Genomic DNA, 22548 nt, shown 5'->3' with positions numbered 1-22548 from the left:
GTCTGGAGCAAATTTGAGTTCTTAACTACGTCGGCACTGTCTACGACAGAATGGCTTAAATGACTCTAAAATCAATGGTGCATAGATATGCTTGTGAATTCAATAATAATTTGGGTTCTTGAGGCTTTTTCAAAAGAAATATGTGTATATCCAAATTTCTCTTGAAACCAAAACTATCATTACAAATTATATTAAAATTACCAAGTAAAATCTTAGCTATTAATGCATTAACCCAAGAATTATCTACTAAATGGTACCCACATGCAAGCTCCATCTGGTGTGCAGTATGCAAATAAACTGAACTAGTATCATGCCGATTCCTTACAAAAATTACCCAATTTTGTTGTTAGCTAATTACTCATCCATGTCAGTACTTACTGTCTTCTATTTCCAGATTCTGAAGAATTCATGGTGAGCCATAACAGACACATCCAAGCTCAACAGAGCTAGTGAATTCTTGGGGGAACTAAACAATCAGGTAACCACCAAATGTACAAAATACACCATGGTCTGGATGATATCCAGAAAGCAAAGAGGCCTAGTGAGTATACCTGACTGAACACAATGACCTTGGCAGAGATGTCTGCCAAGCAGTAAGGTTTGGAATCAAAAAGTGAATGAGCTAGCAGCGGGTAGTGCTTTCCTTTCTCAGTGCTGTGACAAAGTGCCTTACAAACATTTGTAGACCAGGCTGGCCTCAAACTCACAGAGATCCTCCTTCCTCTGCCTCTCGAGTGCTGGGATTAAAGGTGTGCTCCACCAACACCTAGTCCAAGTCACTTTTAATACTAAAGCTATTATTATAAGGGGTCATTTTAATTTTTTTCAGTTCTTTGTTACTAGCATTTGATGCAGTGTCATAGGCATTTACTGGGTCGCTCTCTACTCGCCACAGTCCCTCTTTCAGGGCACAGTGTCCTTCATTCTGTCTGTTCTGTCATATGCTCTGCATGGAAGTGTTCTCTCTGTCAGCTCCAGGAACAATGTCCTGATTGCCTTGAAATTTCTATGTGATTTTTGTTGTCTTTACTGTTTGGCTTAGAGAAGAGCTTGTCACCAGAGCTAACATGGTGATAGGAAATGCTTAGAGGTTTCTGAAAGTGACTGTCTCCTTTTACAGAAGCCTCTAGCAGAAGTCTTTCTCTTTGTAAGGAATGTTTAGCTCTGTTTTTATTTATGCATGTGAGTCTGTGCCTGTGTGTGTATATGTGCAGGAAAATGGCCCTGTGTTCCTGGCCAGTCTGGACTTACTATAAAGTGAAGACCTATCTCAAAAAGCAAATGAACCAAACAAAATATAAATCGTTTAGATACCTAACCCACTCCACGATACCAATAACATAAACAACCCTGAAGGTTCTCCATGAAGTTGCAGGATTCCATGTATAAACAATGCATCCTGACAGTTTCCTACTACATCAAGCCCATTCTAGTATATCTAAGAGGAATCCTCTAGCCCAAGTCCCTCATTATATAGTTGGAGAAGCAAAGACCCACACTGGAGTAACTTGTTCAAAACCAGCTAATTATTTGCGAAGCTGAGGGCTGGAATCCAGGTACACTAATCTGTCTTTTTTCCCCTTTGTTGCTTATTAATTCATAACAAAGAGACTGCCAGCTCCTCTTTCTGTTGCATTCAGATTAAAGCCCATGGCATAGTCTTTTGAATCCCTTCAGTGTTAAGAAATACCTTTGAAGATGGATTTGATTTGGAGGAACAATCAGAAGTCATTTAGAGCCAAGTGCAGTAAACAAGGTGGGTAATCAAACCAAGCAATTCATGTTTTGGTCCAAAAAGGGTGTAACATTGAAGTAATGAGGCTGATCTTTCTTTTCATGTAGCTCATAACTGAGCTTTGATGTCATTATATTGAAATGAAATTCCATTGACATTCATTTCAGAGTTTTATTACTCACAATTTGAGTCTGCAGTGTTCCCTGGATTTTAAAGTAGGTGTTGCTAGATTCCCATGTAATTAAAGTAACAGCCATGATACCTGGCCACAGAGCATGCAACCAAGAAGGGAAATAAATTACTTAATATAGTAAATGCTTATTAAATAGAAAGCACTCACACAGACCTCAATGTAGAAGGAAGAAATACATGGCACTATTCTCATGTTCTTTATTCCTTATTCCTTACTGAATTCCTCTGAGTTAAGGCTCAGTGGTTATGTGAACTTTGTAAAGATTCTTGGTTTTCATTGGTTTGGTAAAGAACCAATATGCATTAATACACACATCCCTGATGTAATTAAATACAACATAAAAGTTATCTCCAGCCAAGATAGATTGGCACCAAAAATTAAAAAGGCACACTTGTGAACATGATCTAGAATATGTAAAGTTACAGTTCTGATTAATTTCATAGAATTCAATGAGAGTTTTAATATAGAACTTGGAATAGGGGAAGAATGATATCATCTTAAAAATATGAAGATAATGGAAATCATAAAATTTGTAGAACGGAGTATGAAACCCTAAAAAGTGGTAAGAAGGGAAAGATGAAGTCATATGAAAGGATTGTTCAATCAGTGGGCATCTGTTCCTAGATAAGTCAGTAGATACAAGTACTTACTGCTGACCTGAGTCCCATCTTTGGGACCCACCTGTAGAAACCAAAGAACCCATTCTTACAAGCTCTCCTCTGACCTCCAGATGTGCATTGTGGGTTGTGTGCATGCACACACAATAAAGAAATTCAATGTGATGGTGTAAGTGGGAGAATCAGCTCATGATCATGGATCCTTGTTTAGAATTCTGAATTCACTATGGAGCTCAGAGAGTAATCTGATTTCATAATTGGGTTTCTACTGCAAAGTTCCCTGAACGTAGTCCCATCACACATTTTTTCTGGACCTTGCCAGGGACTGGCACTGTAGACTCACGAGGCTGATTTCCTGAGAGAAGCCTTCCTATAAAGGATTCTGCACTCTCCCCTGTCCTTATCAAACCTGAAGAGTCGGAGTTCCTGTTCATCGGAAGCACAGACCTGGGTGGCCAGAGGACAGAAGTCAGTGTTACTAAATCTTTCTGTTTTAGATCCATTTTTATTTTAGGTGTGTGAGTGTTCTCCTGCATGTGACCGATATGTGCATGATAACTTGCCTCGAGAAATTGTGATTAAATCCCCTAAACCCATATTAGCCTTTTGGTACAGAGTGATACCCTGGGTTGCATCTCTTGACTTTGGCCATTAAACAAAACAGAGAGAGAACTCCAGTGGAGGGGAGCACAGATGGGGGCGTGTGTATGGAAGATGGAAAGACGTAAGACTCACCATTTAGCAGGCGCACCTGTAACACATTGGAGAACAGCAGGTGTTTGATGGTCAAACAGCTACACACGGCCCATAACCACCCTTTCTTCCTCCTCCTTGATATATGTCAGGAGATTCACAAATGTGCCTTAGACTGAAAAATCTCGTGGACTATTAAATTTAATGAGCCTAACCTTTCATGCCTGCTACACAGGAGAAAGAGATGAGATTGGGCATATATGTAAGATTAATATCCTGTGGTTTGGTCCAAGTATGGACGTTCTGAGACAAAGAGGTAATTAGCTGTGTAATCCTACCCTTGGGCATATATGCACAGAGGAAAGCTCACTATGGTAGATCTCATGTGCCCCTTTAGCTTAGAAGAGACTCCCGGGATGCAGAGATCTGACTGCATATGGAAATCAAAGTCTGTATGAGTTTAAAAACAGGCATGCTTGTTTACCTGGAGATGTACTATAAACTTTTTTGTGTAATTTATTTCCTTTGGGTTCCCTCTGCTGTCAAATGTTGTCAAATGTATATATAGTCTTAATAATTAGAAATCATATAACAGCAGAGAGAATTTTTGGAGGCTTAAATATCAGAGAGAAAGGATAGAGAGAGTTTATAGTATGACTGAATTATCTTCTTATTTCTATATTGAATATATTGAATTATATCCAAATTTTCAATCAAATGTGTCATACTTCTCATGGGTGTCGTGCTTAGAGGAACAAAGCTTAAAAGGTCTCAGTTACTTCCTATATGTCAATGTAGGAAGGGGGTGCTGGAATGTTGGGTGGAGTCACATAAAGTCATCTTCCACTAACTGGAAGAAAATTATCATCTTGGAATAACAACAAAATTAATGACACATTCCAGTATAGGAGCATCTTGGGTGCCAGGGTTCTACCTCAGAGATACATGGAACCCAAAGGTATCCTCCCTGCCTTTAAGCCATGTTTCTACAGGCATCTCCAACCTTTGAATATTGCAACATGATATTGTCATTTACTGAGTTCATGTCCTCCTGGAACCTCGAAATCAAGTTACCAAAAAAAACTGCAAGAAAATATTTCAGGAAATTTTAAGTAAGTTCATGATTTTGTGTTGGGCTGAATTCATAGCCATTGCAGCCACATAGCTCAAGGACTGTAGGTTGAGCATGTCTGGCTGAAAAACGAAGCCTGGGATTAAATAATTCCACCAACTGAACTCATGTTTACAAGGTACTGAGTACATTAAATGCTTCAGATGAATAAATGGTCCTCTCTAAAAAAATAGTTATGGAATTTCTAAAGACATGGGAATTAATCCAATTTTATTTAAAAAAAAAACAAGCATACCCAGAGAAAGCAGACACATGCTACTCTTCTTTCCTTTAAATGGATGTATTCGCCTTAGTTTTACTGCTTTTGTGGAAGATTTTCATACAAGTCTCTCTGTTACAGAGCATCTTTAAAACAAAGATGACTACAGAGTTTACTTTACGCAAGTACACCATGGTGTCAAAGGGCTGAAAAGGATCATGTTCACAAGGCTTTGCAAGATGTACCAGCCTGCATTGGCACAGGAAACAAAAACCATGCAAGGCACCTCAAGAACAGGGAAATGAGCTGGTGACACCTATTACATTTGAAGGGATCAAGGTCTAAAGGATGGTGTTGAAGCAACCGAAAGGTTAGCAGCATCGGAGCACAACTAGGAGCCTTAGAGGACAAAGGTAGCTTTGCTAGATTCCAGAGTTAAGTAGGAGCCACAAGAGACTTGGGGTGGGACCATGGAGGACTGGGGAGGGGAACTGTATCCTAAGTTGTCTGATAGAATGTAAGAAGCTCAGAGAAGAATTTTTAAAGCAAGAAATGGACACTGAGAGGACATACAACCACACCAGATAGTCTAAGCTGGGAATGGGGGGGGTCACAGAACTTTAGCTTCCCACTATCCTGCCTACATTAAGTGTTTTTCATTCAACAAAGCTATTCCACAGACAAGTATCAAGGAAAAATGGGTAAGTGTTTTTTGGGACAAGTGTCCCAAGTCTTCTTTTCCCAGAAGTTATCAAATGCTGATATTCTGGAAGCATGCCAAGCCCTTCCTGGTTCTAATGGTTTTTCTGTAATTTCTGAAACTTTTTTTTAGTGAAAAACGATCAAAATATCTATAAATAATCATATATTTATGATTTCTGGGACACACAACAGACCAGACGAAATGGTTCACCCAGCCAGCAGACAGGCAAACAATTAAAAGTCCATATGGGAACCTGGACAAAAATTCCTCAACAGGATGCAGGTGCAATGAGTCTAATGTCGTACTTCTGGACATTTCAATCAAGTGGCTTGCAAAAAAGGAACGTCATCATTTGAAATGATCAGGAAATAAATTTTAAAAGCATAATTTCAAAAAACTTCAACTTAAAAATTGCCAACAAAGAATAGGAGGAATGTTCTTACCCTGTTACAGAGTACCAATTAAACACCTACAGCAATCATAATAAATAATTAATGATGTAATATTTAAAGAATTCTCATTAAATCAGGAATACTATAAATATGTTTTCAACAGCTCATTAATTCAGCATTATAATACACTCCATTAAAAAAAACCATGAGGTATATTATTAGAAAAGGAAGATAAACATATGATTATTTATAGATATTTTGATTATTTTTTACTAAAAAAAGTTTCATAAATTTACAGAAAAACTATTAGAACCAGTAAGAGATTGGCATGCTTCCAGCATATCAGCATTTGATAGCTTCTGGGAAAGGAAGACTTGGTTTTCATTAATGATGTGACCTCTGGTAGTTCTGCCACATGCCAGGGCAGGCCCTACTCCCAAGACTGGCTGGGCAACACAAATTAGATGCAATGGAGAAACAAAAATGAAGAGAAATTTCAAAAATGGGTATGAGGGGATGGGAGGATCGAGAGGGTCGCTGTGGGATTTGGTGGGAGGAGAGGTGAATATATTCAACATATATTGTAGGAAATCCTCAAAGAATTAATAAAAATATTGTTTAAAAGGATCAACATGCATAGAATTAAACTTTAGACGATCTAAGAAATGCCGGAAGGTAAAATTAATGGAAATGGTTAAAAGCTACCTGTCTAAATGTTTACACCATAAGCTAAGTGGATTTCTCTACCTTCCCTCACTTAGGATTGTGCTCAAGTGTACTTTCTTGGTGACATTTCCCATGAAATATTCATCTGTGGTTCTATACCTACTTCATCAACTGCTTTAATCACATCCTATTTGATTTGACTTACTCAAATGGCTATGTAGTACTTCATATGCAGCGGGTGCCTTATACATGTTCAGGTTCTCTTTTAGCTATTCAAAAATCATTGCATGCAGTCAATATCCAGTAGACATCACTAATGTCCTCTCTTAGAGTAAGAAAACTGAAGCACAGAATAGTTTTTGCTTCCCTCAGCTCCTAAGTAACAGGAACCAGATAGAAATCTGAACAATCAGGCTCCAAAGTCTGTGCCCATTGGTATGTTGCCACTCTGCCTTTCTGTTCAGCATTCAATTTGGTGTGACTCTGGCCGAGTGCATCCTACCTGGTTTTCCTGGGTTTTTTCTAGCTACCATAGCCACTCGTGCCTACAAAAGAACCAATAACATAATTGATGTTCAAAACTAACTCTGAACGAAAAAATGTCAGAGACATTGTAAAGAGATTATCAAAACCAAAAAATCATAAAACTAAATATAATAAACTTGACTCCATCTGTTCCAGTTTCATCTCAGTTGTTTTACTAAAACATTCTGAACAAAAGCAACTTAAGAGAGGACTGGAAGTCAAGAAAGAGTTTGAAACAGAAACCAGGGAGGAATGCACTTAGTGATTTGTTTCTAAGTCCAAGTTAAGTAGCTTTCTTAAATAATCTAAGACCACCTGCCCAGGGAATGGAGACACCCATAGTGGTCTGGGCGCTCCAACATCAATTAACAGTCAAAACGACTCTCTTACCCTCAACTGTCACCCTATCACCGACCTTCCCATAGGCAAAATCTGGGCAATCCATCAATTGAGACTCCCATCATAGATGATTCTAGGCTATGTCAAGCTGACATTAAATGTCAAATAGAATATCATTAAAATATAGAGTATTTTTTTCTTTTTGGATACATGATCTCATTTAGTCCATGCTGGTCTCACACTCATTATGTAGCTTAGACTGATCTTGAACTCCTGAGCCTTTTGCATGTACCTTCCAAGTGCTGGGATTCCATGGCATGGAACACCACAACTGGCTTACAATATAGACTGAATTTTTTGGAAACTACACCATGAATTAAACTAAAATACAAGCAACGTGGTAAGAAGAAAACGTTTACAGTGTGAAGGATGAGAAATCAGGAAATATTCCCACAAGTTAATAAAAAGAAAACACCTTTTAATTAAAAAAGAAAAAATCCATGAATTCATAAACAAAGAAACATAAAACATCAGTATGTATGAAAATTTGCTCAGCCACACAAGTAATTAGGGAATTACAGATAAAAACAGCAATCAGACAACATCCCCCACATTAAGATAACAATTTGTTTAACCACTGATATTAGCAAATATTGGTTAGAATGTGGATAAATGAGAGGCTAAAGAATCTTTAATGAAAGCATGACTGCTATAAGCATACTGCTTAATAATTTAGCAATTTTTGCTCAAATTGAAGTTTAGAACTTAGGACCCCAAATTTCCATTTCTTCATCTATAATCTGCCATGTAAATGCATAAAGACACTGGTACAATGAAGGTCTATAGACAGCTGAATATGTAACCATCAACCAGTTAGAATACTGTATGGCAACTCAAGTAATCAGAAAACATAGAGAGCAGGGAGCACTCAACTGATCCTCCCAGAAATGGAGAGTGAACCCCTGACATGGCATAGTCTGTCCTGAAAGTTCCACACAAGGTGGTAACAAAAGTAATGTGGGCAGCTTACATTCTACTTAGAGCATGACTAAAAGAGTCACTGAAACCAGGAATGCCTCAGAACCTTAAGAATTCCAACAATAACAGAGGTAGAGAAGGGGACCCTTCGCTGTATAAACCCAGCCCAGCTGACCCCTGACCCAAGCAGGCACCAGACAAACAGAAAGCACTTGAAACCAAGGTTGGGTAAAAAGCCAAGTGCAGGCATGGCTCATGATGATGAATGCAAGCTGAGCACTCTGACTCCTGACCGGGAACATTGCACTGGACAATGTCATCCCCAGGAGACGTTCTCCATGTCCTGGGTCCTAACCTAAAAGTCTCAACATACAAAAAGTGAAGAAAATATAAACAGCTTTCAAGCAGAAAAACAAGTAAACATTAAGTCTGATTCGGAAACGAGCAGTTTTTAATGTGGTCTCTGCAAGGACAGCGAAGAATCAAGCTGGAGGCTTCAGGAACGAAATGGAAACCACACAAAAGGTAATGAAATATAATATCCAAAGTCAACCGTATTAACTTAACTCCACTGTCCATTTCTTAGAACCGTGCAGACAAAAGTGCCAATCACTATGAAACAGATCCGGAGAAGGGAGAAAATGAATGAACTGAATGAACATATGGGCAAATTTAAGATGCAATGCGACTATTTCAAAAAATTTCATACACAGGTTTAAAAAGTCACAGGTGGAATATATACATATATATGTGTGTGTGTGGAATGTATATATATATATATATATATATATAGAGAGAGAGAGAGAGAGAGAGAGAGAGATGAGCATTTTTAAAAAGTTAAACATATATGTACAATATGACCCTTGGTCTTTTCTTATGAGAAAACAAAACAGACATGCACACCACAATGACACCCACATAAATATTCCTGGCAGTTTCACTTCATGATAGCCTACACTGGAAACAGGCCAGCTGTCTAATCGCAGATGAGCACGTAAACAGGACTCTGCGCATGCACAGGAACACAGAGTACACCAAGCTGCTCTTTCTCAGTGAAGTACACAATGTGACCAAGTCTCAGAAAAAGTGCTGAAGGAAAGAAGCCAGGCAGAGGGGAATGTGGGCTGTGTGATCTAATTTATACAGAATGCACGGTGTTCTACAGTGACAAAGTCAATCAGTAATTGCCTTGGGTGACATGCAAAGGAAAGATGTAAAGGATACTTTAACTGTAAGAGGATGGCCTACTAGAAAGTGAATACCTTCAATTATTTTTCATTATGCAGGTGGTTTTATGAATGTGAGAAACTCAGTGGTTCACTTTAAATGTACACAGATTATTTCCGTAAACCAGTGCTCAACAAAATTGGTATAAAAAATGAATGAATGAAATATATATTGATGAATATATTCAGTGAGTATATGTCTCTTAATGTTAAAATAGAAAAACAATATATAGGGCGTTGTTGCCTGGCTATAGTATGATACAACTCACATACAATTAAACAGTACACAAAAATACTACAGCATGTGTTTATATATTAAATATAATAACAATGACACATCTTTATTTGGTATGTATTTAATATGTAACCCTGCATATGTTTTATGGAGTTTATGGATGGATGTTTGTTGATTCTTTAAACATCCACATTCTCATAGTTCCCAGAAAGCTATCACAATTTGCCTGCTGAAGCTTTTGTGATGATGGATCAGAGGTTTCCGGTAGAGATCTGCGCATCTTAAGTGGTGAATACATGGTATTTGCTAAAGTTGGCCCTTTGCAACACTCTCTGTTTGCTTGTTTGACATAGAATCAAATGTGTTATAAAGTACAGAGACTGAGAAAATTCTGCCGTCTATTTATAGTTAGTCTTTTACTGATGGATAAATAGCTACATGCACACTTCCACTAAGACTTTATTCCTTTTTTTTAATTTTATAGCAATGGAGGGAGAAATGATCCTGAGAAATATTAGGGAAAATGTGTCTCTCACTGCTTGAAATGGGTATAAATATTTTGAATAAAATGTGAATAATAAATACCCAGATAAGAAGCAGGGGTGTTGGCTTACTGAAATTTTAGAGCTAAATATTCTTTTCTTAAAGAATTGTCTAACACACATTCTCTGATGCTTTAAATTGTCTTAATATTTTGTCTTCAAAAAAGAATATGTTGAAAGTATTACTAGTAATAACTGAAGAATATTATCGATTAACTGCGATAGTATAAGATATATTCATACACTTGATGAAACAATTTTATCCATCTGTTTACATATAAAGTACAAATACTGGTATTAATCAATAGAAGTCACATATATCATTTTTGTACATCTGAAAGTGTGTATGTGTATGTGTGTGTAAAACATTTACTTTATACACACAGACATACATAGATGTTAGTTTGAAGCTTTGTTCTTCTGTAGTTGTTAAAAACTGTCTAGACAATCTTCAGTTTAAAAAGAGAGCAAGAGAGAGTGTGGATTGACTGGGTGGGAAGGTGGGGAAGAAATGGGAGGAGCTGGGAGATGGGAAACCATAATCAGAATATATTACATATAAGCAGTCTGTTTTCAGTAAGTAAATAAATAAATAAAATTTCCAAAATTTTGTGATTTATATGTTTCAAAAATGAACATGATTAGTACACAAATATTTGTTTGTAGTATGTAGTTTAACTCCACAGAGTAAAGTCAATAGATTAAAACATGACATTTCCTTCTTCCTTGTCGTGTGTAAAAAGTGCCTTGGACAGTTCAGCATGTTGAAAAACTTTTTTAGTCAATAAGGGAGCCAGTGTCCTCTTGGAAAGGATTGAGGGAACGGTGTACTACAGTCGCTTAGAAATCCAAGCTGATTACACCCACAAATCTCTCTGTGTTCAGAGGCAGTTATCCCGAGTGCTAGCTACCATTTCTCATTTTCCATCCAATCAGGTAACATTGACCTTCAATGTGGTTTTCAAATGAATTTTGTGGTGTATACAAGTGTAGAGAGGAGCTCTTTCACTCCAGGATTGTCACCCTGGTGGTTTAGAGACCAGAGACAGAACCCTCTCTTGCAGACTGGTCCCTATGTCCTCCTGAGTCACGACTCAGAGTTAGACATCTTCAAAATCACAGAAGTGGCTAAAATTCTGGCATCTTTTCTCTTTAGTTCCTCTTTGTGTTGGTCTAGAAACTCTTAACCACAGTTTATATTTCTTACTCTAAACTTATTAGCCACCAGGGTATACTGGTGGGCCTCATTTAGATGTCAGGATATCTTTTAAGAGGTGAGAAAATTACTGATCAATAAGGAGAAAAGGTCTTTATAACACAGTGTCCATCACACCAACAAATCATCCAGTATTACTGATATGCAATTAACACAGAACTGAAGATTTATTAGAACATATCTTCTACCAGCTCACATTTTCAAAGACGGTTCCAATTGTGAATTTTGATTGATACAAGGCAATGACTTTTAATAGAGGCAATTCTGACCAGAGAGAATAATTCAGAAATGTGGTTGGACAGCTGAGTATTGTCATGATGATCTGAGTGAGGGAACCATTTATAGTTACTGGGGCAGGTAATGAGGCTGCTAGACAGGCAACTGTGAGCAAGACCATCCCAAACAAGAAATAAGCTATCTGTAACTAACTAGGACAGGCTATCTCTCTGATAGAGATCTATCCAGTGATATTGGTACATTCCTAGTATACACTGAGTATTCCAAGAGATAAATTGGGCTTTTTCAATTTAGAATATTACTAACTTTTCTCCATTCCAGAAAACATAACATACAAGTTAAGGTCAAAACTAACCACTGGCAGCATTCTTGTAGGTTCATGAACAAATACCTACTCAGTCTTGTATCTTGTTGATTACAGTCCGTGGATTATGTATAGAAGCATATGTGCAGGATTTGATTATGTGTTCTTTTTTTAAACTGGGGGCAGAGCATCATATTGATTTTTAAAATATTATATGAGTGGAAAGTGCATTACAGAATCTATTTTATTTCAGGGAACAACATGGTTATTACAAAATATTTGTCAAGAGAATAGCCCCTTCTGGCAAGATTCAGTTGAGAGTCTATTGTCTATAGAATGACCTTGGTCACCTGAACAACTCTCTGGCCAACGAGAAGGTTGGTGTTCAGCTCACCAATCTCCAGGGTGGTTGTCCAACCAGTTCAATAGCTCAATACATGTTTATCCTTTGAAAGATAAGCCAAACATTTGCCAGGAATTTGATAGCCACCAAGATAAAAAGGATAATAAAGTGATTCATATTTTCATCCCCACTGGCAACCTAGCAAGTGATACTCAACCAGAGAAAAGGCATGGTAGGGGGTCTCCAGAATGTACAATTGACTCCAGTTTCCAATAACCTTTTGGTCCCTTTATCTAAAATGCATTTCTTCTGTTCCCATTGGCTAATCCCTGCTTAATGTGTGATGTCACCAGAAAGCCCTTTCCTGGAAGCAGGAGCCAAGAGTAATCAATTTCTTCTGCACCCTTCTATATCTTGAGTTCCCCTTCTCTCTTTCTGTTTCACTGTAACTTAGATTCTCAGCTGTTTCGGGCAGTTTCAGACAAGGAATATGGCTTATAATTCATTAGAGTTTTTCTGATTGTCTACCAATCACTGAAAGATTATTTGCTAATGAAACAAGTCTCTTGATGATGTCAGAGGTAAAAAGTATTTGAAGTGAATATTATAGGTACATAATTAGAAAAAGGCCCAGGATGGATACTCAGCAAATCAGAAGCCACAATTTTCAGTCTGTGAGAGAAACTATCAGGGAAGGAATGCATTTAGTAACTCTATTACAGACAGCCTTCACATTTTAGACATTTTTACACAGAACACTCAGTCATGCATTATTTATACATTTAAGATGAATTAACTAAATTTTAAAATAAATTATTTATAGTGTGTTTAGAGGGACTGAGTGTTCCTTGGTTGTAGATTGCCTTGTCAATTTCATGCCAAACAGGGACCTGATGTTTCTGACCTAGTTTCTGGGTTTACAAAAGATGGGCGAGGGAAAGAAAATAGAGAAGGTTGAGAATTCACTGAGGCTGAAATATGGATGGAGTGTTCCCATTGGGCTTTAATTATGATTTTTCTCTTTCTGGGTTAATATGTACTTACATCTGAAAATCATTGATTCCTTTCTGTTGTAAAATCCATGAGGCTTCCTCAGATGGGAGTTTAAGGGATCAGAGGAATATTGGTTTCCTGTTATCTTTGTTGTTCATGAAAGAACCTGCTTGAAGGAGATATGTGTTTTCTCCTTTTGGGGGCACAGGGTGGGAAACATATTCCCCAACTGGATTACTCTTTGAGTCAGTGTTGTAACTCACGATCATGTACAAGGTCACCGCATACACATCTGTGCATGCAGCATGGCACATGGGAAGTGTATTGTCTGCCATTTGTTTCCAAGTCAAGGCCAAAGGTGCTAAGCTGAAATGTCCATCAAAATCTTTTGCTTTGTTGGTTTAAGCCGTTTGTTGTGTGCACAAATCTCTTTCCCCAGAAGCACTCTGTCTTCTTTACTTTCAAAACTCACCACCAGGTTTGAGCGAGCAGTGGTGGCACATGCCTTTAATCCCAGCACTCAGGAAGCAGAAGCAGATGGATCTCTGAGTTCGAGGCCACAGGACAGTCAGGGTTATACACAGAGAAACCCTGTCTTGAAAAATAAAAACAAACAAACAAAATCAACAAAATTGAAAATGTAGACTACTTTGACCACTATGGAAGTTAGTGTGGAAGTGTCTTAAACCCAGTATCAGATCGGCCATGTAACCAAGCTACACCAGTCCTGGGTACCCACAGTGCTCTATGCTCACACATCATGGAGCTCTCTGCACATCAGTGTTTACTGCAGCACTGGTCACATTAGCTCAGCTGTGAAACCAAGCTAGCAGAGGAATGGATAAGGAAAATGGTATGCGAACACAGTGAAAAATCTACAGTCCTTAAGAAGATCAAAGTTCTGTCATCTTGAAGGAAAATGAATGCAACTAGAGAGAAGCAAATTAAGCCAGTCTCAGAAAGAAAAATACCATATGTCTTTTCTCATTCATTGTTCCTAGATTTTAGATTTTATAAAATCAAGCAAAATATGTAAGGCGTGAGAGTCGAAGTGAAAGCGTCCAGGAAAAATGGTGAGTAAGAGTGGGGAATGGAGGCACTAACCCGCTAGAGTGTGGGGCTCTGCCCTTCTCCCCCATTCCCTCTGCCTTGCTAAACACAGAGCACATTCCTAAAGCTAGCCACCAAGGTCCTTTCCCTTTATCTGCTCACTTCCTCCTCCTGAGGCTGAGTACCAAAGTCCAGCAATCAGAAGCCCCCTTTGACTCACCTAATTAACATGCCCAATTAAAATGAAACACCTCATCCTAACGGGGGGGGGGGAGTTCCCCTTTACCTTTATGAGCTGTCATTTGCCTATGGGCCTTGTCTGTCTCCTCTCCATCCAGAGGCAGTCCTTTGTCCCTCCGGGGCAAACACCTCTTCCCCGTCTCCTTTTCCCTTTCCCTTCTCCTTCATCCTTTACCACCTCATGTGCCCACATCCTACCCCATCCTAACATAGACCTCCCTTTTCCTCTGCTTAAGAAGGACACCTATAAGGTCATTTGCTGCTGGCTTCTGTCTGAGTCAGAAAGCAATCACTTCAACTTTTCTTTTCCTCTTCCTGAAGGATCTCTGTGAGAACAGATGTTTGGGTGTGTTTTGTGCCTAATCTGGGGTCTCGAAGGGAACCCCACAGACTGTTTTCAGGGAACTAGGGAGAAAGGCAGGCTTAGGTTGCCAGGGAAAAACTCTGCATTTGATATACACATATACAAAGACCTAAAAGTAAATGAAAGAAAGTCAGTCTAGTAGACAGGACATAGTGGCACAAACCTTTGATCCTGTGGGAGTTGGTGGCAAGCCTAGCCTATATATCAAGTTCTAGACCTTCCACAACTACATGGAAAGATCCGATCTCTGAAAGAAAAAGGGAAGGAGAGGGAGGTAAGGAGGGAAAGAGGTGGGGGAGGGGAAGGAAAGAAGGAAGGAGAGAAGAGAAAGAGAGAGGGGAAGGAAGAAATCAAGTAGCAATAATAATAGGAATAATGATGATAATAATAAAATCATAAAGGCTGCCAATTCATCTTTGCTTTATCTGGTTTTGAGGCAGTGTCACCATAGCTCAGGCTGACTTTGAACTCAAAGTGATCCTCCTGCCTCCTATGCTTTTACTTGCTGTGTGGAGCAAAAGACACATTTGATGTGCCATTTTCCCCTTTAAAACTTTGCTCTGTCCCTTTAATTCAGAGGGCACTTAGGCATGAAATGATAAAGGGAGCAGGAAAGCTTAAAAGACTACCAGCCACCTTCCCTTTCTTCCTCTTAAGACAAACACAACAACCCTGCTTTGTAGACTTCAACATGTGTATGTACATAGTTTGTATCTTTGGGACAGCTGCTGTTCTTTTGTTTGTAAATGCAGTTCGGGCAAAATGACTAATATTAAAACAAACTGCTACCTGCTTGTCAGAACTTCACAGCCCTTCCCACCTGCATCCTTCCCCTCTTGTAAAATTGGCAGCTTCCCAGAACTCAGCCCCACCTCTGCACTGACTGAGCCAACCCGCCCCACCTGCTTCATGGGTGAAGCCCTTTTCTGCCAGCCAACTAACTGCAGCTAGCTGCTGCCTTCCTCTTTGCCCCGCCCTCATCTTCCTCCTTCCTCCTGCTGCAGCCACCACTAAGAGAGCGCCCTCGCCTTTTCCTTCTTCTCTCCTGTCCTTTCATGGGGCTGCTACATTGTCTGCCTGCTGTGTTCAGACACATCACAGGCCTTGGACAGGTGAGGATGCTCCACCCCGTTCCCCTCTGGTGACTGTCTTCTACCCTGGGGCATATGCTTCTCTTATTGCAAAGATTGCGTAGTCCCTTATCCCTACAATGGCTGCCTTTGTGTTCGGCTGCTGGGCACCTGACTCATGCTGAAGAGCAGGCCACATACCATAATCAGGCTGCAGGTGGAGGTGACAGCAGACGATGACCCTCTGTGACCTCCACAGCTAGAGTCTGTTCTGGCATTACCTTAAGGTCTAGAGGCACCAGAATGGTCCTCATTGAGGACAAGATGTGAAAGGCATGACTAGCTTTTCATTCTGAGCTTCTGCAATGTGATTGACATCCGAGTTCTACACAGAGGACTCATGGTTGGCCCCTTATCCACACAATACGTCTGATAATTAGAACCTCTCCTCAGTAATTTCAGGGTAGGTGGAGTTGGCTCATACCAGAGCCAATTGTTAAATTTGAGGAATTTCATGAGTCAGTTGATATATTGGCTGCTGGAAATTGGCCATCAGGGTCTATTTACACAGCTAAAACCAGCACTAACCAGAACTCTTTTTCCCCTTTTTCCTAAAGAGTTAGTTATTAAATATTTACCAGGATGCCAATGATAGGGCTTTGATTAAGAAATTTAAAAAAAAGAGTGTAAAAAAAAAACCCACACACTTAAATATGACATTTGAGTTCTGTAAAATGCTTTGAATCTTGTATGCAGAGTTCTTGATAACCCCTGAAAGGTCCTTCTTCGAAAGGAGTTCCTGAAGTTTCTCTCCCTAACAAGTGGTCCCCCGTTTCCCACAGGTAGCAACAACAGGCACCCCAGCAAAGCCAAAGTCACCTGCTAATGGTGTGAGGTGTCTTCATGCTTCCTTAGGAGAGCTTCTGCTTGCCTTATCTGTCTGAGGCCTGCTGCTGCAGCCAGCGGTTGATAAATGGGGCCATCGTAGCCTATCAGAGACTCCGTGGCCCCTACACAGCCTGGCATTCTGCCGCCACTCTTGCCCTCTGTCAGTAGGTCAGCTGTCTTCTTTCTTGACCATGTTTTGTGCCTTCGAGCCACTCACAGAAACTGTGTCATACACACTCAGAGGTTGATTTGTGAAGACTGGCTGAGTGGGACATCCTGGTGTGGGACACATAGAAACTGCCTGAAGCAGGAACACTGGAATGGCCCTCAGATGTGAGCACAGACATGTGGATTTGCATACTCTGATATAAAAAAGTGCTCATATGTCATTCTGCTTAAACATCTCAGACCTGAGCCAAGTTCTAACTGTAAACTTACTCCCCCACCCAAAAAAAAAAGGCAAGGAAGCAGGGAGAGAAGGAAGGAGAAAGGGAGGGAAGGAGGGGAAGTGGAGGAAAGAAGGTTGGGAGAAAGACAGATAAGGAAGAAGGAGAAGGAAAGGAGGCAGGCAGGCAAGCAGGAAGGAAGGGAGGAAGGGAGGAAGGGAGGAAGGAAGGAAGGAGATGGGAGAAAGGAGAGAGGGAGACAGGAGGAAAGAAAGAAGTTTGAGGGTTCACACTGAGCAGCCTTGATTCAGGCTTTCGGGAAACATCAGCTGGAGAAATGGCTCAGCAGGTCAGAGTGCTTGTTGTGCAAACCACAGGATCTGAGTTCAGATCCCAGCACCCAAGCAAAAGCTGTAGTGGCAAATGTCTGGAACTTCAGTCCTTGGCTTTGGAGGAAGGGAAACACAAAGATCCCTGAGCAGGCATTCTAGCCAACTGATAAGCAGAAAGTTCAATGAGAGATGGATGGAGAAGAGATGGCGAAAAGTGCCCGACAAGGACATCATTGAGAATCTTTCTTTGCCCTGCCTAGGATCTCTTTTCCTGTCTTCTGGGTTTCACTTCCGTTTCAGCTTCCCCTCATTCAACGAAAATGAGCCAGTGTTGCTGCAAAGTCTTGCTGGGGACTGGAGAGATGGAAGAGCACTTGCTGCTCTTAGAGAGGACCAGGGCTCAGTTCATAGCACCTACATGGTGGTTCAGAGCCATCTGTAACTCCAGTGCAATGGAATCTGATATCCTCTTCTGGTCTCCATGGGTATGCAGGTAAAACACTCATACACATAAAATAAATAGGTCCTTGGAAAAAGTAAATGCTTGCTAGGCAAGCATGACAGATGTCCAACAGAGTCACTGACAAAGAAGGAACAGTAGCAGCTGCCATTGTATATGGCAGTATGCAGAGAGTTGGTACCCAGCCCTGGATCCCTGCCATGTGCCCCAGCTGCCTGGACTCTGAGAATCCAGGCTAAGGACTTAAAAGAGACCACTTGATCCAATGAAGGTGTGAATGCTAAAAGAGACAGTACCTTCCTCGTTTCTCATGGGCATAGAAATCAGCAATTCTACAGTTGCTTTCTTAGCTCTTGGCATTTGGGTTGAAACATATTTTCTTCCTTGTGTCCTTTTCTCCTTAAATATCTCCCCCCTTCATTTTCTAGACTAGAGTAATTTTGGTGAAAGTAAAGGAAATAAGCTAGTGGCTATATGTTGACAAGATGACACAAGTGGTGACGTGGGTCCCTCCTCTCCTAAATCTCCACAAGTTTTAGCAGCACAAGCTAATACAATAGCAGAATTGTACAGAATAATACAAATAGCAGAATTATTTGCAACAGAGAAGTTCAACATCCCCAGGGCATGATCGGCCACTCCTACTCCATCTGCCCCACATCAACATATTTCCTATAATCTGGTCTCTATTCGGTTTGTCTTCCTGGTAGTGGGCTGTTCCTCTTGCTGGACCATGAGCTCTGGGGATCTTACAGTCTCAGCGCCCCTGCACTGGAATTACGGGTGTGCACCGCCACTCTCGGTGTTTTCACGTGAGTGCTGGGTGTATGACCTCACTCCCTCAAGCTTGCACAGCAAGCATGTCTCCACCCATTGAGCCACCTCTCCAGCCCCAAGTTTTACCACTACACTCACTAAACCTCATGTCACCACCTGCAATGTGAACACAGCACCTACTTTGAAGTGCTTTCACGGGCATTAAATAGGGCCTAAATTGTCCTTGTTAGTGTTACTATGCATAATTAAAATGACTGCAAGACTGAAGAGGTGGCTCAACAGTTAAATCCTGCTGCTCTTGCAAAGGACCTAAACTTAGCACCTAGAACCCTCACTGGGCGGCTCACAGTCACCTTAACTCCACCTCCAGGGGATCCAACACCCCCTTTTGGCCTTCACAGGCACCTCTCACTTACATGCAGATTCCTCCACACAGACACATAGTTAAAATAAATATGAGTTTTTCAAAAACAGGAATGGTACCCAGGTATTTGAGAAATAAATGGTGGGGTCAGATAAATACCTTAACCCTTTTCCCATTAGATAAATGCAGGGACAGAAAAGTGACACTGAATGGCACTCATAAAATAATCCAGTACTTAATGAAGGATGGGGATAGAGTGACTTTGGCAACTGCCTAATATGTAGGGCCCATTACAAGACTAACAGAATTTATCCCCAGGTTCTCATATCAACAGAACTAGGTAAAAGAAAATTCAGTATCTTCAATTGCAGAAACTTGTTCCCCAAAGGGAGACAGAACTTGATTTAAGCATTCTGCTCAGAGGAAGAGTAATGAACACAAATATTTCGCAAATGCCTTTTCCCAAACAGACATAATCACATTTCCATTCAGTCTTGGGGTTCTTTAAGTCTAAGGAATTAGCTTGTAATTACCTATTATCTGCCGATTGAATCTTACAAAACAGATGAAAACATTTCTTTGCCGCAATAAACTTTCATTTCATCCCAAAATTGAGATGGGGGGACTTTTTTCCATTCTAAATTCTGCCTAAATTTATTTTTAGTCTCCTAACCCAGGGCGGGTAGGGGGCTAGGGTGGGAGGGAGAAAGAAGTTTCCAGAAAAGCGGGTAAGATGCACATCCGGTTCCAATTAGCTACCTGGAAATTCATCTTTGAGACACACAGCACCCTTCAGACACCAGCCACTCACTAGGGAACTTCCCCTCTCTTCCCCCAAGGGAAGAGATAGAATTTTTACACGTTTTATGATTTGTATACCCCTGAAGGCTGCCCTGGAAACTGAAGAGAGCTCAGCTCAAGTGGTCTCAGCTACAGAAGCAACGAACTGAGATTTCATCTTGCACAACTTTATTTAGTTAAAAAGCCAACTATTTGAAGTCACAGAGACCCTGGGAGCAGGAAGCACAGTGAAGGTTTTCCAACATGCTGAGACTTCAGCTCAGCACTGAGTGGTCTGTGATCTCATTTTACTATCCCGGCACTATCTGATCAAATCTAGGTCTGCAAAGCTTATGTTTTAAAACATTTGTAATCCACAGGGTACTGTATTAGAACGTACAAAATCTGAAGAAGGTTGGCGCTGCCATTTGCTGACTGGCAGATTTAGGTAACTTGCTTGGTGACTAAGGATCCATTTCAAGGTCTGTAAAATGGAGTTGATCCCAAGGCAATTGTTTCAGCTACTGGCAATTATGTGACAGATACCTAAGATAGGCCTCCTTTCAAGAGGCCTGGAGGAAATGCACATAAGTTCTATAAAATAAAAACAGAGGGATGTGGTTCATTTGATAGAGTGCTTGTCTAGCATGCACGAAGTCTGAGTTCAAGGTCTAGAACCGTGTGAACTGGACATGGGGGTGTGCACCTGTAATGTTAGCACCTGAGAGGTGGAGGCAGGAGGATAAGAGTTTGAGATCCTTGCTAAACAGCAAACTCAAGGCCATCCTGGGCTATAGGGTATCCTAACTCACAAAGAGGGAGTAGGAGGGGGAGGAAGGCAGAGGAGGGAATATCAGTAATGAAAAAACCCAATCTCTCTCCCACCTCCACATATACTCACCATCACCACCACCACCACCACCACCATCATCATCATCATCATCATCATCATCATCATGGAAGCAGGCATTCATATATACTACTGCGTCCTTTCACTGTTTAGCTGTTTACACTACTTCCCCCACATTACTGCTTAACGCTGACCATGTGTGTTTGTATATTTGTAAGCACAAGTACATCTTTCCTCTACACTACCTTGCAAACTTTTTAGAGACTGTTGGTTACTTTTTCAGAAATATCTGTTTCCCTCACCTCCCCCTGCACTTCAAAGGGGCTCAGTAAACATTTTTCAATTGTTTCATACAATTATGTTTACCATGGGATGGATCTGTTATAAAATTTAATGATACCATAAAATTGGGGATATTTGTGTCAATTCAGGATACCCTTGAAATGATACAGGCAGCCAGGACCCCACTTAGGGAAAATTTTTGCCATATTCCAAAGGAATCAAGCGAAGTGTACATTTTTTTAAACAGCTGGAGCTGTTAAAAGAGAGGTGGAGAGACGGCTCAGTGGTTAAGAGCACGCGTTGTTCTTCCAGAGGCCTGGGTTTATTTCTCAGCACCCACAGGATGGCTCACAGCCATCTATAGTGCCAGTTCCAGGGAACCCCAGGCCCACCTCCAGCCTGTGAGGCCCCAGGCCCACATGTGGTACACATACAGACACGTATGCAAAACACTCATATGCATACTTTTAAAACGAAAGTCTTTTAAAAATAAATTAAAACACAGAAACAGCAGTAATGATTTTTTTTTGTATGTGCAGGGATTTTAAAAATGAACAATGGCTACCTATGGCAGTGACTCCATTCTGGCTCTCAAACGCTTGGATTGTATATGTGATCACGCTATTTCTTCATCAAAGGAAGAGCTGGGAGCCCCTCACCATCTTTTCAGGCCTCCGAGGTTGTTCTGCCCTCCTGAGTAAGAAGTGGAAATATATAAACAGTCTTTTTGTGCTTGAACTTGAAAGAGGAATAAGTCATCTGTACATGATCTGTGTTACAGCAAAATGTAATTTTTCCCTCTGACAATGTGTTTGTGGTTCTTGAGTTATCTTGATTGCCAAGAGAAATCTGTTTTGTGTGGCAGGGTTTCCTGACTTTAAAATGTCACATGCCACCACTCTCCAGTCCCCCACCCCCACCCCCGACCTCTCAACTAAGTCACAAATTGACTCACTCTTGGCTAAGTTAAAAAAATATATAATTTCCTGAAAATTAAAAGTCTGGTACAACACTACACTAAAAGTCCATTTATCTTGTCTATTTTTATAAAGCTTTGCTACGGCATCTGGCAAAGTGCCCACTTCTAGTAACAAAGGTCCCCAAGGACACTTGGCAAGAGGGACTTTGCTTCTAAGAACCTGAAAGTGATCCTGGGCTTCCTAACACACGGTTTTAAAAGCTTACAATTAGGGTCTGTAACAGTATCTTGTGTATGATCTTGAAAAGTAAAGACGCGTGAAAGGACTGTGGCGGGAAGGTAACAATCGAACGACCGCACACATCATGCATGGGAAGGGTGCCCTCCACCTCTTCACAGACATCAGTCAGAGGAGAATGGATCGCTCAAGAGTCCCGTTATTATGAAAGATAATGGCTGGAGATTATCTAGATGGGGCTGGGCAATGATTCACTCTTGTTTAATCAGCTACAATGTGT

The 22548-nt window shown here is 40.5% G+C and overlaps 1 long non-coding RNA gene across 1 annotated transcript; it reads left to right on the top strand.

The window, feature by feature from the left end:
* Positions 1-15923: 15923 nt before the first annotated feature.
* LOC121142624 lies at positions 15924-22126 on the top strand. Its single transcript, XR_005879649.1, has 2 exons — positions 15924-16034; positions 21651-22126. It is a non-coding gene; the product is annotated as an uncharacterized LOC121142624 (long non-coding RNA).
* The last annotated feature ends 422 nt before the right edge of the window (positions 22127-22548 follow it).

This window comes from Mesocricetus auratus, unplaced genomic scaffold (assembly GCF_017639785.1).
Source record: "Mesocricetus auratus isolate SY011 unplaced genomic scaffold, BCM_Maur_2.0 Super-Scaffold_100010, whole genome shotgun sequence".
NCBI lineage: Eukaryota > Metazoa > Chordata > Mammalia > Rodentia > Cricetidae > Mesocricetus > Mesocricetus auratus.
The sequence above is the reverse complement of the archived record's forward strand: the minus strand, read 5'-3'. Positions and strand labels throughout refer to the sequence as shown.